Raw genomic sequence first — 14541 nt, 5'->3', positions numbered from 1 at the left:
CATTAAGAGTAATAGTTTAGGAATAGACGTTTCATTCTTTATGTGGGGAGTCAAAAACAAAGAAACAAAGATAGTTGAAGGGAATAAAAATTTAAACACATTTCCTCCACAGGTATCTCATTCAAATATTAAATGCATTTCCTCCACAGGTTTCTCATTCTCTTACAAGTACAAATGAATTCCAATACTTCTCACAGTAGTAACAAGCCATACAAAGGCACTGCCATCTGCAGGCCACAGGGATAGAATGCTTGCAATGGTTCTTAAGAATGAAGTTTCAAATCATGAGACTTTTTTTTTTATTTATTTAAATATCTTACTTCTAAAACCTTTCTTCAAAGGACTTAGCTTTTGAGCACTGGTAGCTAGAACCTCCATGTGCTGAAGTTCGGAAACAGACCTGAGTAAAAAATTCTCATTTCTTCTCCAAACAGGACTGATCACCTTAGCCTTATATAAGTTCTACATTTTGCTCTTACCAAGGTAACTCCAAGGCATGTGGATTTTTTTTTTTCATAGACTTTGAAGAAACAACGCCTGAATGGTCTGAGCAGACTTTTCTGAGTTTCCTTTCCATGAATTAAAGTAAATCTGCTCTCTCACACACACAATGTTTATGAACGGACTACAAATAGAACAGACTGTTTACATAAATAAGTTAATCTGTCAATGCCTCCCTTTGTTTGAAAAACCTAATTAGCTTTTTTCAACAATGCATCAATTGGCAGCATCTGATCTAGCCAGGAGAAAGGAGCTCCTAATGCCTTCTTGAAATATGTGGTGTTTACTGGCATGTGAGTCTGAACCACCTGCAGCTAGAAAAATTCCTTCCACTGGGCCCTGGAATACAGTTTTTCCAGCACATTCTACAAGGGAAACTACAATTTCTATGTTTTAAGTTAAAAAATCATGTCAGAGGTTTCAAATGAAGATGACACGATGACACGTGTCATGACACGAGCTAAAAGAAAGGCAAAGAAACTAGAATATAGGAAGAAACAGATGTTAAATAGCTAAGTGATCTCCAATACCCACAATGCAAAAGCTTGGGCTTTACTGGTTGGAAAAAGGCAACATGAAAGTAAGTTTTCACACCCGGACTGACTCATACAGAAAACATTAAATCTAGAGTTGTCAAAAACCAAAACTGCTCCATGGTCATACGCAGAAACAGTCAGGTGGTTACCATGCCACAATGCTACAAGAAAACTGAGGAGGCACACCGGCGCACTGGAGCTGACAGTTCCTGCAGTTCCCTGGGACTAGCGCTTGTAAGTCAATAATGAGAACAGTTTACAACGAAAAAGCCTTGTAGTATCATCATCCCCAAGATATTGGAGCATTTCACGGAATCCGCTATGCCTCAGGGAAAAAAATCTACGCACAGAGCGAAAGTCAGGACGACAATTAACCCCGTACTCCTAGGGCAGCGTTTCCCAAAGCGTGGAACGCAGAATAACTTCAGGAGGAACAAGGACGCACTGTTTAATAGATAGGTATTTATTTTTTATGAGCATTAGGAAAATAACTGGCTTTCCATTATACGGTTTGTGATTTACGTTTCCACCTTGAACAAATGTATTTAAGCAGGAGGAAAAAGGAGTCAGTTTAAAGAAAAAAATTAACATTTGGTAAATAAATAACAGTACAGAAGGTACACGACAGAAAGGTGTCACGCGAGAGACTGAAATTTGGGAAACGCCGTCCTCAAAAAAGCCCCCGGCGGGTCGTGGGGAGCGGAGAGTGACCTGGGTCAGGAGACAGAAGAGCCAGCAGGTTGGGGCGTTGGCTCTGTCGCTAGTTTCCACGGTAACCTCGGGCACAGTTTCTTTCCCCATCCTCGGGGCCCGGGGTCCGCGTTATAAACTGAGTGGAGGTATCACGCGACAAGGAGACAGACGCCCCGAAGATGCTGTCAAGGGGCCGCGAGGCGGCGGCGACGGGGGCCAGCGTTCGGTTCGCGCACGGCGCTGCACGCCCGGTAGAACGCCCGGAGAGGCGGGCCACCTCGGTCCGAGTTCGAATCCCGCCTGCGCCGCCGACTCGCTGAGGACCCGCAGGCGAGCGACTTCACAATTTCGAGAAAGGGACGCGGGGTGTGCAGGCCTATCCTACAGACAAGCTCGGAGGACTACTGTCGGCGGTTCGCGCACAAACAGGCGGCCGCGGTGCGGCGCCGCCCGGACCCGAGCCCACCACCGGCCGGCCCGGCCGGCCCGGCCTGGGCTTGACGGGAGCCAGAGGCCGCGCCCCGCACCGGGCATGCGCAGCTCCGCGCGCACCCGGAGAAGAGCCGAGGCCGCGGTCGCGCGTCGAGCGGGCCCTCCCGCCTCAGCCTCCCCATCCGGCCCGGGCCCCTCAACCGCCTGCCGTGAGCCCCACGCCTCGGCGGACGGCCACCGCTTCCCGGCACTCACCGCTACCAGCGCGGCGGGCTCCCGGCCGCTCCTTCGCCTCAGGCCCGCCCCTGCCGCCTCCACCTCAGCCCACCTGCCCGCCGTAGGACAAAGGCGCCACCAACCGACCAGCGCGGGCACGAGGCAATGGCGGCCGGGGCGGAGAGTGGGGGCAGAGGGCGCGCACGCAGCGGCAGGCGCGGCAATGTCGCAAGAACGCGTGGGTTTACGGCAGGGCTGAGTTGGGCGTCGATCTCCTTAGCAATCAGGGCGGGGAAGTGGCTCCCGGCGGCCGTTGAGAACGCTAGGGGTTGCCTAGTAACGGCTCCGAGGCTAAGGATGGGTCCAGGCTTGGTCCCCAGACCCCAAACGCTTCGCCTTTCTTCTGATATTCGGAGCGCCTTTTCTTCCATTCTAACTGTGGAAATAGATCATTTAAATCCTAAAACACTTTGATTTCGTTTTTCATAAAACACAACAAAACACAAAACACCTTTGGATGTGTGTGTTGGAGAATAGTATATGTATTCCTGTAACCTCCGAATCCCAAGGAACAAAGAAAGCAGAGAGGTAGAAAAAACGCTTTATTTAAATTTACATTTAAATAGGCTGTGTACCCTATTAGTTTTGCTGACAAGGGGCAAAAGGCTTCTGTTGATATAGTTACAGGTTCTTTTTGAGTTATTTCTTCCTGGAATATTTATTCAGTGTCAAAAATAAATACCGCAGAATGTAATTGTTGACTATGAAGCATGCAAAATGCTGTATTGTTCATTTTTTCTCTAGAATAATTTGTCAGAGGGGATGGAATTTGTTCACACAATTGTAAATACACTTCATTAATCACAGCTATCGTTATATGAATAAGGTAGGCTTTTTTACTAGTTAGGAATTGTCTCAGACCCCGCGGGAGTCTAGTTTTTCTCTTTGTGAATAGTGCATGCCAAGGAAAAATGGTGGCTGTGGAACTGGAATGCTATGGGAAGTCAGATTTCTTTGACAACCATTCATTTGCTCACCCCTTCCCTCATTTGCTCACTGAATGTTTATTACACACCTACTAGGTGGCCCTATGATTTATTAGACAACTACTTTTGAAACACTGTCATGAGCAAATGCAGACCCATCTCTGCTGTCTTCGAGATTACTTTCTAGTGGAGAGAGAGAATTAGGGAATAATCACACCTGAGTGTGTAATGACAAACAGGTAAATATTTGAAGGAAAGAAACAGAGACACAGAGTATTGTCCCGTTAGTCTCACCTGTGATGAGTGCAGAGTGTGCTTGATGACTTTGGACAGATATACGTCATCTTCCCGTCCTTAATAATTCATAATTCATCATGGCACCTGGGAGAGCTGCTCTGCTGAGAGATCCCAGAGCAGATAGGGACGTCTACGTCCAGGGAATATCTTTTTTTTTTCCTCTACTTTTCCTAGGTTGTTCACTCACTCTAGGTGAGAAGTCTCCCAGGTTTTGTGGATTCACCTGCTTCCCTGGTATCCTTTTGTGGGTAGGTTAAGAACCACACTGGACTCAGTTCAGAATCTTCTGTTTCTTTCTTGTGTCAGCCATTTTTGATGTTTATGCCATAAAATTGTATGCTTTTTCAAACAATTTTTGGTTGAATTGATTAATTCTTTTAATTTTCTGATATCCTATAACTTATTTTTATTATTATTATTTTTCTGTTGAGATATACAGGGACAGAGATTTTGTGGCCCAACTTCATCTTCCTATCTTTTCCCACCCAGAACATTTCACATTATATCAGTTGTTATTCATGCCCATCCACAAGATAGATGCTATATAATTTGAACTTCAACAATTCCTTAACATTTCAAATTTTTTTTTAAAGATTTTATTTGTTTATTTGACAGGCAGAGATTACAAGCAGGCAGAGAGGCAGGCAGAGAGAGAGGAGGAAGCAGGCTCCCTGCGGAGCAGAGAGCCTGATGCAGGGCTCGATCCCAGGACCCCGAGATCATGACCTGAGCCGAAGGCAGAGGCTTTAACCCACTGAGCCACCCAGGTGCCCCAACATTTCAAATTTTTATCTTTTTAACTCTGCTAGGTTTACAAAGTTTAACTGTGTTGAGACTTACAACTACTTCTGTGGTCCTTAGACCAGCAAGCAGCATCAGTAACACCTGAGAACTTGTTAGAAATGCAGAATTTCAGTCCTACACAAGACTCATTGAATTAGAAACTCTGAGGGTAGGACCCAGCCATTTGTCCTTTCCCAAGCCCTCCTTGGTGATTCTGATGCATCCTAAAGTCTGAGAACTACTGCTGTAATGTATTCATTTTATTTTCTGTGTAGTATTATTTTGTATGAACCTGCCGCAGTTTGTGTATCTGTACTAAGGAATGGTTAGATTTTCTTTCGGCTAAAAGTGTGCTGCCCTATACACATTAGTATGTATCTCTTTGGGTACATCAAGGACACACACTTAGGAGTAGATTTGCTGACTCTGTAGTATATATCACATCTCGAAATTTAGGACTGCTCTTCAGAGAAGTATGTGTGGTGTATTAATGCATGGTTCTGCCTGCAATGTATAAGTACCATTTCTAGATACCCTTATCAACTTTGGATATTTTTGGATTTTATTCATTTACTTATTTACTTTTATTTATTTACTTATTTACTTATGACTATAGGTATGCAACAATATTTTTGTTGTTTTAGTTTGAATTCTCCTGAATTTAGTGTATTTTCTTATCCAAGTTTTTCCCGAGTTTCTTCCTTTATGAACTGCCTGTCGGTATTTCTAGACCATTTCCCATTGGGTTTATTTCTGTTTTTCTTATTGATCCATAGGAGTTGTTCATCTATTCTGGATACCGATCTCATGTTAGGGTTAGGTCTTCTCTCTGTGATTTGTCATCTTACTTTGTTAATGGTATCTTGTCATTCACAAGTTTTACAGTTTAATATAGTCACGTGTTTCAACCTTCCCCTTTATAATTTGTGGTGTTCTATGTCTTGTTTACGAATTCCTTCCCTTGGGGCACCCAGGTGGCTCAGTCAGTTAAACATCTGCCTTTGGCTCAGGTCATGATCCCAGGGTCCTGGGATCAAGCCCCGCATTGGGCTCCCAGCTCAGTGGGAAGCCTGCTTCTCCCTCTCCCACTCCCCCTGCTTGTGTTCCCTCTCCTGCTGTCTCTCTCCCTGTCAAATAAATAAAATCTTAAAAAACGAAAGAATTCCTTTCCTTTGCTAATGTCATATAGATGGTCTCCTTGGTAAGTACTGTTATTATGTCAGTTTTACAGGTGAGCCAGTTGAGGCACAGAGAGCTTCTATATTATATAGCTTGCCTAAGGTCACAGAATGCTGGAGGTGAACAGCTTGGGCTCCTGACCTCTGAGCTGCATTACATTCCCTGGTTTAGGAATTTCTTGCCGTCTTGCTCTGCTAATTGTCTCATGAGAACACTTCTCAGCCTTTTCTGTAGACACATAGGGTGTGCAGAGCTCAGATGTGCTGCCGGTTAAGGCAATTCTCATTCACTACATAATGAAGCACTGTAGCTCTAGATGTCAAAATCTCTAAAAATATGTTTTAAAATGTTCAAATAATTTCAGATTTACAGAAAAGTTGCAAAAAATAGTACAAAGAGTTTCTGAATGTCCTTTTCCCAGATTCCCCAAATATTGAACGTTTTACCTTGTTTGCTCTGTAGCTGTCTCTCTGTTTGTTTCTCTTCCTCTGTGTTATCTCTGTGTCATCTAATCCACAGCCTAATTTGAATTTCACCAGTTGTTCCACTAATGTTCTTGAGAGCAAGAGAAACAATTTGTTTCTGGTCCAGGACCCAGTTTTGGGTTACATGTTGCTTTTATTTTCATCTCTTGGGTTTCCTTTGATCTGTGACAGTTCTTCGGTCCATGTGTCCTTCATGACCTTGACATTTCTAAAGAGTACAGGCTACTTATTTTATAGAACAGCCCTCACTGAGGCTTGTCTGATGTTTCTCCATTGTGAGATCCAGGTTCTACATTTTTGGCAGGAAGGCACAGAAGCGAGGCTGTGTCCTTCTCAGCTAGCAATTTTCTTTTGAGTAGAACCCTCTGTGATATTATGTGCATAAAATGCATTTTCCAGGCAAAGTGATTACTATCTCTTCTTTCCAATTCCCAAAGGGTTCACACGACCTAACAGAGGCCAAGAAACTCATTTCTCCATGCTGGTCTTGAAGGGATTCCTTGCCAATAGGAGATAGTGGAGGAGAGAGGCATTGGGAGTGGAGGCGACTGCCAGCTTAGCTGGGACCTGCCTGTGCGGCCCTAGCCATCTACCACGAACACAGACCTCTGACGCTCCAGCTTTCTTGGCTCAAACCTATTGAAGGAATTTACCATTTATGAAGTCTCGGTAAATTAGTACATAGGCTGTAGAATCAGACTGGCCTATGTTCACAACTCTAATCTTCTACTACCTAGCTGGCAGACTTGGACGTGTTCTTTAATGTCCCATGACTCCTCTTCTTCATCTTTAAAATGGGAATGATGATAGTATGTGCCTCATAAGGTCAATATGAAGTATGTTAAATGAGGTAGTATGTACCACGCATAAAACTCTTAAAATTATGCCTGATTCGTGCAGGCTCAATGGGTCATAGATGTCTTATGATGCCATGGTTTGTGTCTTTCTATAGATTTATTTGTATTTGCAGTTTGTTAGAAATCCTTAGAAGACGGGGCGCCTGGGTGGCTCGGTGGGTTAAGCCTCTGCCTTCGGCTCAGGTCATGATCTCAGGGTCCTGGTATCGAGCCCTGCATCAGGCTCTCTGCTCAGCAAGGAGCCTGATTCCTCCTCCCCCTCTGCCTGCCTCTCTGCCTACTTGTGATCCCTCCCTCTCTCTCTCTGTCAAATAAATAAATAAATAAAATCTTTTTTTTGAAAAAAGAGAAATCCTTAGAAGACAAAGGCCCTTGGGTTTTCATGGGCTACTCTGTTCACAAGTGGAATAAATAGAATAAATGTCACTGGGAGTTGAATGAATGAATGAATGAGTCCTGGTTCCCCAGGACGTTGGGGTGGGGGTGGAAGGGACTTTGTTGTGATATTGAGTTCCTGGTGAACCCCAAATGAACTAATAGCTCCTCAGAGTAAGATTCTGCCAACAAAGTGGGTCAGAATGGGACAGCCCCAACTTGGCAAGGTCTGTTGCATGTTGAAAGGAGTGGCTCAGGGAACTGCAGAATAGCCACACGGAGGTCCCTCCCTGCCATCAGGGAGACCAGCCTCTATGACACACCCATCAATGTTAGTATAGCTCTGTACAACTGTGGGAATCCAGGTAATGACCTCCTAAAGATATCCATATCCTAGTCTCTGGAACCTGTGAATACATCACCTTACATGGTAATGGGGGCTTTGGATGTGTCATTAGGTTAAGGATCTCAAGATGGGGAGATAATCTTGGGTTGTCCAAGTGGGCCCAATGTAATGTAATCACAAGGGTCCTTATGGGTGGGGAGTGGGAAGGGGAGTCAGAGAAGGAGATGTGATGATAGAAGTGGGGGCTGGGGGGAGGGTGTGGAGGTGGGAGAAAGACAGGGAGAGGGAGAGGGAGATAGTGGGAGATGTTACTACACTGCTGGATTTGCAGGTGGAGAATGGGGCCATGAGCCAAGGAACACAGGAGGCCTCTAGAAGCTGGAAAAAGCGGGAAAACAGATTCCCCCCAGAGCCTCTAGAAGGAACACAGCTTTGCTGACACATTTTTTTTTAAAGGTTCTATCTATTCTTTTGACAGACAGAGATCACAAGTAGGCAGAGAGAGAGGAAGGAAAGCAGGCTCCCCGCTGAACAGAGAAGCCCGATGCGGGGCTCGATCCCAGGACCCTGAGACCATGACCCTGAGACCATGACCCAAGCTGAAGGCAGAGGCCCCAACCCACTGAGCCATCCAGGCGCCCCAGCTGACACATTTTTAACTTCTGACTTTTCATCCTCCTGAAAACTTGGTAAATAAGCATTTTCCTTTTCTAATGTTGCCGTGATTTACTTTTCCCCTTTTAATACCTGATTATTTAATCCAATTAATATTGATTTTGAAGTATGATGTCACAGGTAGGTACAATTAGATTCCCTCTTCTTCCAAGCTATTTCAACACAAAATTACACCCCCAAACCATTTTTGTATCGTTTATGATATTCTTTTTAATAGGAGGATTAAATTTAGGGGTTTTCATTGCTTTTGTATCATTTCCTTTTTTTTTTTTTCAGAAAATAAAAACCCAACGTGGGGCTTGAACTCATGACCCCGAGCCCCTGAGCCAGCCAGATGCACTACTCTTTATTGATTCTATAATATCCCTTTCTTTTGGGGGCAGTTCACATTGTTTTAATTATTATTACCCTAGATGGCACATATTTAGTTGTTTTATTTCCAGAGCCATGTGAAACATACTTATGGAAATGTTTAAAGAGAATTATCTCTGATGCAGGTAAGTAAATCTTTTTTTGTGCTACTCGGATCCGCAGGGCAATCTGATTAATGCCTCCCTTCCCTTGAAATTCTCAAAGGATCCCTCTCCAAATTGGCCTATATATGTTAGGTTATAGAAATAGAGTATAAGTATAATAATCATAAAAATGGTGAAGGATGATGTCAGAGAGTAGGACAGATGAACCAAGTCCTGGGTCACTGTTTCCTGGTGATTCTGGTTCAGTGAGTTTAGGGTAAAACTTGAGAATATTACGCAAACAAACAAACAAACAAAAAAACCAAGTCTCTTTCCAGGTTTACAAACCGCTGGGCTTGGTGATTACAGAGATAACATACCTAGAAACCATTTACCATGTTTCAGGGTCTCTCACAAATTACCCAGACTGAGACTGTTAAGTCTCCTTTATGAGAGTTGGAACCGGATAACTGGCCAAGTGAGTAGAGGCAGAGTCTGAAGGATGAATATTCCAGATTCAAAGCTTAGTGATATTGAAGCAAGTGTTTCATTCTTGTTCATAGTTTCTGGGAACCAGGAATTCGGGAAGGGCTTAGTTGGGCAGTGCTGGCTCCAGGTTCGTCAGACCGTGTGGCCGCAGCTGGAACAGCAGGGGGCTGGAGCAGCTGGAGGCCAGCGGGACCTCTTTCTCTCCTCACATGGCCTCTGCATGGGCCAGCCTGGGCTTCCTCACAACATGGTGGCTTCAGCGTAGTTGTGCTGCTTCCGTGGAGCTCAGTGCCCTGGGAGAGTGGCTGAAAGAACCGGAGAGGAGATGTGTTGCCCTCTCTGACATAGTCGTGGAAGTCGTATGCCTCCTAGGGCTGGCCAGATTCACGGACCCCTCTCAACGGGAGGAGTGGCGAGGGCTCTCACTCTGAGCAGAGACTGTGGGAGGGAGACAAAGCTGTGGCCACCTTTGGGGAATACAGTGGGCCACAGAGTTCTCCCTCATCCTTATAGTTGGTACACCAGATCCTTCCCCCTAATGTTTCTCAAATTGGTCCCCCCAGGCCACCACCGAGTCCAAGCTGTTGTCACCCCTAGCTTATACTGCTTTCCTTGTCTCCAGACTTGGCTCCTGGCTTTCACCCTTTCTTCTTTCCCTTTCTTTTTCTTCTACAGAATGATTTTTTATATAACAGATCTGATTATCACTTCCCACAGTCCTTGGGACAATGATAAAGCTGCCTTCAAGGCCCTGTGAGATCTGGAACTTTGCCATCCAGACTTAAGATTTTGCCACTATCCCTCTTGCTTTCCAGCCTGCAAACCCACGGGTATCACTTTGGGCCCTACATTCACCACGTCCTTTCTGCCTCAGGGCCATTATACCTCCTGTTCCCTCTGCTTAAGTACTCTCCTAACCCTTTTCCTACATTTCCATCTTCCCTCCTCCTTTCTCTGTCACCTCTTTAGTGAATTCCTATTCACCCTTAAGGTTGTGAAAGTCAATAAAGGGAAACCTCATGCAGAGTGGAGTTGGGAAGCCCCGAAGGGGAAGTTCTCACCCACAAACTTACTAGGGCAGATTGTTTCACATTCCTAGACAGGAAGACTATCCAGCAGGAGGAAGGAAGATTTTCTCCTCGCCCAGCAACAGCCCAGCCCATGAGAAATGCCCATGATTCTGCCAACGAGGAGTCATCATCATCCTGAGCTCCTGCTTTCCTCCAAGGGGCTTTTGTTCAGAGCAGCCCCTTCCAGCTTCCTCCTTTTTCTCCATAGAGTAAAGTTCCTCTGTTTTGTGTGGTTTGCCATAGCCTGCATGTCTCAGATTGCAATTCTTTTTTTTAAAAAGATTTTATTTATTTATTTGACAGAGAGAGATCACAAGTAGGCAGAGAGGTAGGCAGAGAGAGAGAGAGGAGGAAGCAGGCTCCCTGCTGAGCAGAGAGCCCAATGCGGGACTCGATCCCAGGACCCTGAGATCATGACCTGAGCCGAAGGCAGCGGCTTAACCCACTGAGCCACCCAGGCGCCCTCAGATTGCAATTCTTCCACAATTTCCAAATAAAGTCATTTTGCTGGTAAATACCTGAGTATTTTACGTTTAAGGTTGACAAGATGTTCTTTTCTATCTGAATCCCAATCCCCACTCAAAATAGAAAGATAGCGTAGCCTGGTAGCTAGGACCATAGACCAGTGATTCAGACTACTTGAGTACAAATTCTGGCTCCACTATTTAGTCACAGTGTGACTTTCGGGCATGTCACCTAACCTCTCTGTGCCTCGGTTTTCTCCTCTGTAAAACAGGGATAGTCCTGGGACCTCCCTGAAAGGATCATTATGAATGTTGCTGAGTTAACATCTGTAAAACACTTAGAACACTTAGTGCCTGCCGTGTACCGCACAGTAAGCATTAGCTAGCCGGTAGTGGTTTGTCAACCTGACACACGCTCTTGTAGGACTATGCTCTCCCATCTTGAAATTACTCTTCCAATCAGAAGCCATTTAATGAGATGTGAGGGGGAATCCTGGGGGTACCTCCTAATCTGTGACTTTGGACCCACAGTTGAGAATAAAGGGGCGCTAAGTATTTTCTTAAGCAGGAGGCTTTAGTCCAGGGTTCGTGAACTTGAATGGGAAAAACCTGCTTCTTTGTTCTCATTTACCTCTAACTGAAATCAAGCAATTCTTTCCATTATGAATGTAAGCAACAGAGATATTAGCAGAGCCCGCTACATTGTCTCCAGTGGAATTCACAGATATTTCATATCACAGTACAGTTATTGCAGATGTCTTAAATTATTGTTTGCACTCATCATTACTTTGAAATTATGGAAAGCTTAGACTTGCCGCTAGATCTTATTATGTAATCCATTAACGAAGAAGCTCATACAGGACTACAGGACACATTTGTCTTTTTACCATTTTGATGACTGTATTTCAATATAATTGGTTTTCTTTGTACCGCTATCATATTTTATGCATTCACAAATGTTTTTCTAAGAAAGGTCCAAAGGCTTCTATGTATGGTCAGAGGATTCTGCAAAACACACACACACACACACACACACACACTTAAGAATCCTGCTCTAAAGAAAGAAGTTAATGTCTGGGATGAGAAGCTCTCCTTAGGACAAAATAAAAGGTGAATGCTTTCTTTGAGTCAGTCCCTCTCCGAGGACTTTATATATACATCCTTATTTAATCCTCCCAACACCTTAAAAGGTAGGCATTAGGGGCGCCTGGGTGACTCAGTGGGTTAAAGTCTCTGCCTTTGACTCAGGTCATGATCCCAGGATTCTGGGATCAAGCCCCACATGGAGCTCTCTGCTCGGCAGGGAGCCTGCTTCCTCCTCTCTCTCTGCCTGCCTGTCTGCATACTTGTGATCTCCGTCTGTCAAATAAATAAATAAATAATAAAAAAATCTTAAAAAAAAAAAGGTAGGCATTATTATGATCCCCTGTATATAGGCAATAAAATTGAAGCTCAGAGAGGTTGGGAAGTTACCCAATGTCACAGGGCAGTATCCCAGTGGTAAAGTTCGTGCTTTTAAGGCCAACATCCTGCTTTCCACATAAATCTAGTCCTTCACTATTCTGCAAAGTAATTATCCCATCCCTCCCTTTTGCAAGTGTGGAAACTGTGTCTCAAATAGGGTAAGTTACTCTTCCTCACAGTTAAGCAACACAGTCTGTCAAACCCACATCTGTCAGGCTCCAGAGGCACCGCATCCACCGTGCCCTGCAGAGTTAACTAAAGGTGCCATGGAAATGTAGCTTGGATGAGCTGACTGTTTATCAGACACATGGCTTGGGCAGACCTTTCCATGCCATCCATCAGCGTTAGATGGTTTGGAGAGAAATGACTGCTTTTCCTACTCCAGCTATGGGGTTACAGAGCAGTGTGGGGCGCATCTTCGTGAATGTGAAATGCACACCAGCATTTGGAAAACTCCATTAGCCGCTATTGTCTAGACAGAGAGTGAAAGGGGAAGCAGGAGATGTAACAATACACGAGTAGGAAGTTCTGTATCAGGCTCACACTAAAGCGGAAAGAACCATTATTTTGAAACCATTAAAGATGAAGTTGGTAAGGATCAGCGTGGTCTTGTGACCTGTGAATCTAATGAAATGAAAATGAGGTAATGGTATGTTTTATAACTATTGAGGGTCTGAGAAGCTGGAAATTATCTCAGCGTGAACACTTGAAGGGAACGGGGAACAATGGAAGCCATCTAGAAAAGGATCTCTATTCAACTTTATTTATAGTAGGTATTCGTCTTGTCTTTCAATACCAGGACCACAAAGGAGTGTGTTTCACCTTGCTGGGTGTATGAAAATACAGCCGCTGTCACAGTCTCTGTGCTTCCTGCCATCGAACCCAGCATGTTCAAAGGAGGGAAAGCTGGTGCCGACTAGCTGGGAGACAGGACAGGAGCCAAGGGAGGAGAAGAGGGGAGAAGAAAAGAACCTAAGAGATTCTTCTCATCGTTGCCCAACCCCCATTCTCTAGACCTGAGCTGTGTGATTAGCTGTGTGTGACTATTTATGTGTATTAAGAGTTAATGAAATAAAAAACCTAGTTCCTTGGTTGCACTGGTCATATTCCAAGTACTTAATTGGCCCCTGTGGTTTGGCTAGTGGTCCTCACGTTGGATGCAGATATAGAGAGTTTCCATCAGCACAGAAAGTTCTGTTGGACAGCTTTGGTAAATACCCAATTCCTCCTGTGAGTCTAGGGGCATTCAAAGTCCAAGGCAAGTGGTACCCTATGACTGTAACATCCCTGGGCCCCGGGAAGACAGAGGATTAGGGTCTTTCGAAATGGCACATGAGTCCCACGTTCCTGTGTGACCTTAGGTGAGCTACTTGTACTCTCTAGGATGCAGTTTTCTTATATTCCGAATACTAATGATTAATATCACTTCCACTGGATATTATGAGGAAATGACAAAATTAGTTTCATCCTTATCATAACCATGGGAGCTTTCAGGCCCATTTTACAGAGGAGGAACCAGAGATTTAGAATGTACTCAAGGCCGCAATCGGGAGCAGAACCAGGCTTTGGACCCAGACCTCTGACTTCAGAGGCCACATTCTTACCCATCAAGCTAGTTTCTCATCTGCAAAACAAGGGGACTTAGTTGAAGTCTTGCAGAAACAGAAATTGAGACAAGGATTTGAGGGCAAGTAGTTAATTTGGAAGATGACTCCATGAAGCACCGGTGGGGAAGTGAAATAGAGAGGGAAGGAAGCCCTTGTGGAGTGGGTTCATATGCTGGTTACATCACGGACAACTGAGGCTTCCTCTTGATGGTGGAGATCGTGGAGAACACACACCTCTGAGTTATCCCACCTAAGGGAGGAGGGAACTGGGGTATTCATTCACCAGCTCTTTGTCTGTCATTGGTAAAAGGCTGCTCCCGGGACATTCCCCCAGGCACTTCTGTCCTGCTCCCCTCAGGGCTAAATATGAACTTGTGGCCATAAAAGGCCCTTCAGGAGAAGGTCACAGGTGCTTGAAGGAGGGACGGAAACAGTGAATGTGGAGGGCATAAAAGGGGGTACCAGCAAGGTGCTCTTTCTGTTCTAACAAATTAATAGCTGGTGGTATTGGTATTAGGTATTTTACATCATAAAACTCGAAACTATAAAGATTAGCAGTCTCCTAGAGCATGGGTATGGGAAGAGCTTGAAAATACAATTAGACATCTGAGCTGATTTTCAAGGTGGGTGA

The 14541-nt window shown here is 44.7% G+C and overlaps 1 protein-coding gene across 3 annotated transcripts in view; it reads right to left on the bottom strand.

The window, feature by feature from the left end:
* NCOA5 (nuclear receptor coactivator 5) overlaps positions 1-2544 on the bottom strand; it is a 30519-nt gene extending 27975 nt beyond the window's left edge. For all 3 annotated transcript variants that reach the window (XM_044262919.1, XM_044262921.1, XM_044262922.1), the window contains exon 1: positions 2418-2544. The gene's annotated coding sequence lies outside the window, so the exon portion shown is untranslated. The remainder of the gene's footprint in view (positions 1-2417) is intronic.
* Positions 2545-14541: the final 11997 nt, after the last annotated feature.

Source organism: Neovison vison, chromosome 8, assembly GCF_020171115.1.
Source record: "Neovison vison isolate M4711 chromosome 8, ASM_NN_V1, whole genome shotgun sequence".
Lineage (NCBI taxonomy): Eukaryota > Metazoa > Chordata > Mammalia > Carnivora > Mustelidae > Neogale > Neogale vison.
Note: the sequence above shows the minus strand (reverse complement) of the source record. Positions and strands in the feature narration are given on the sequence as shown.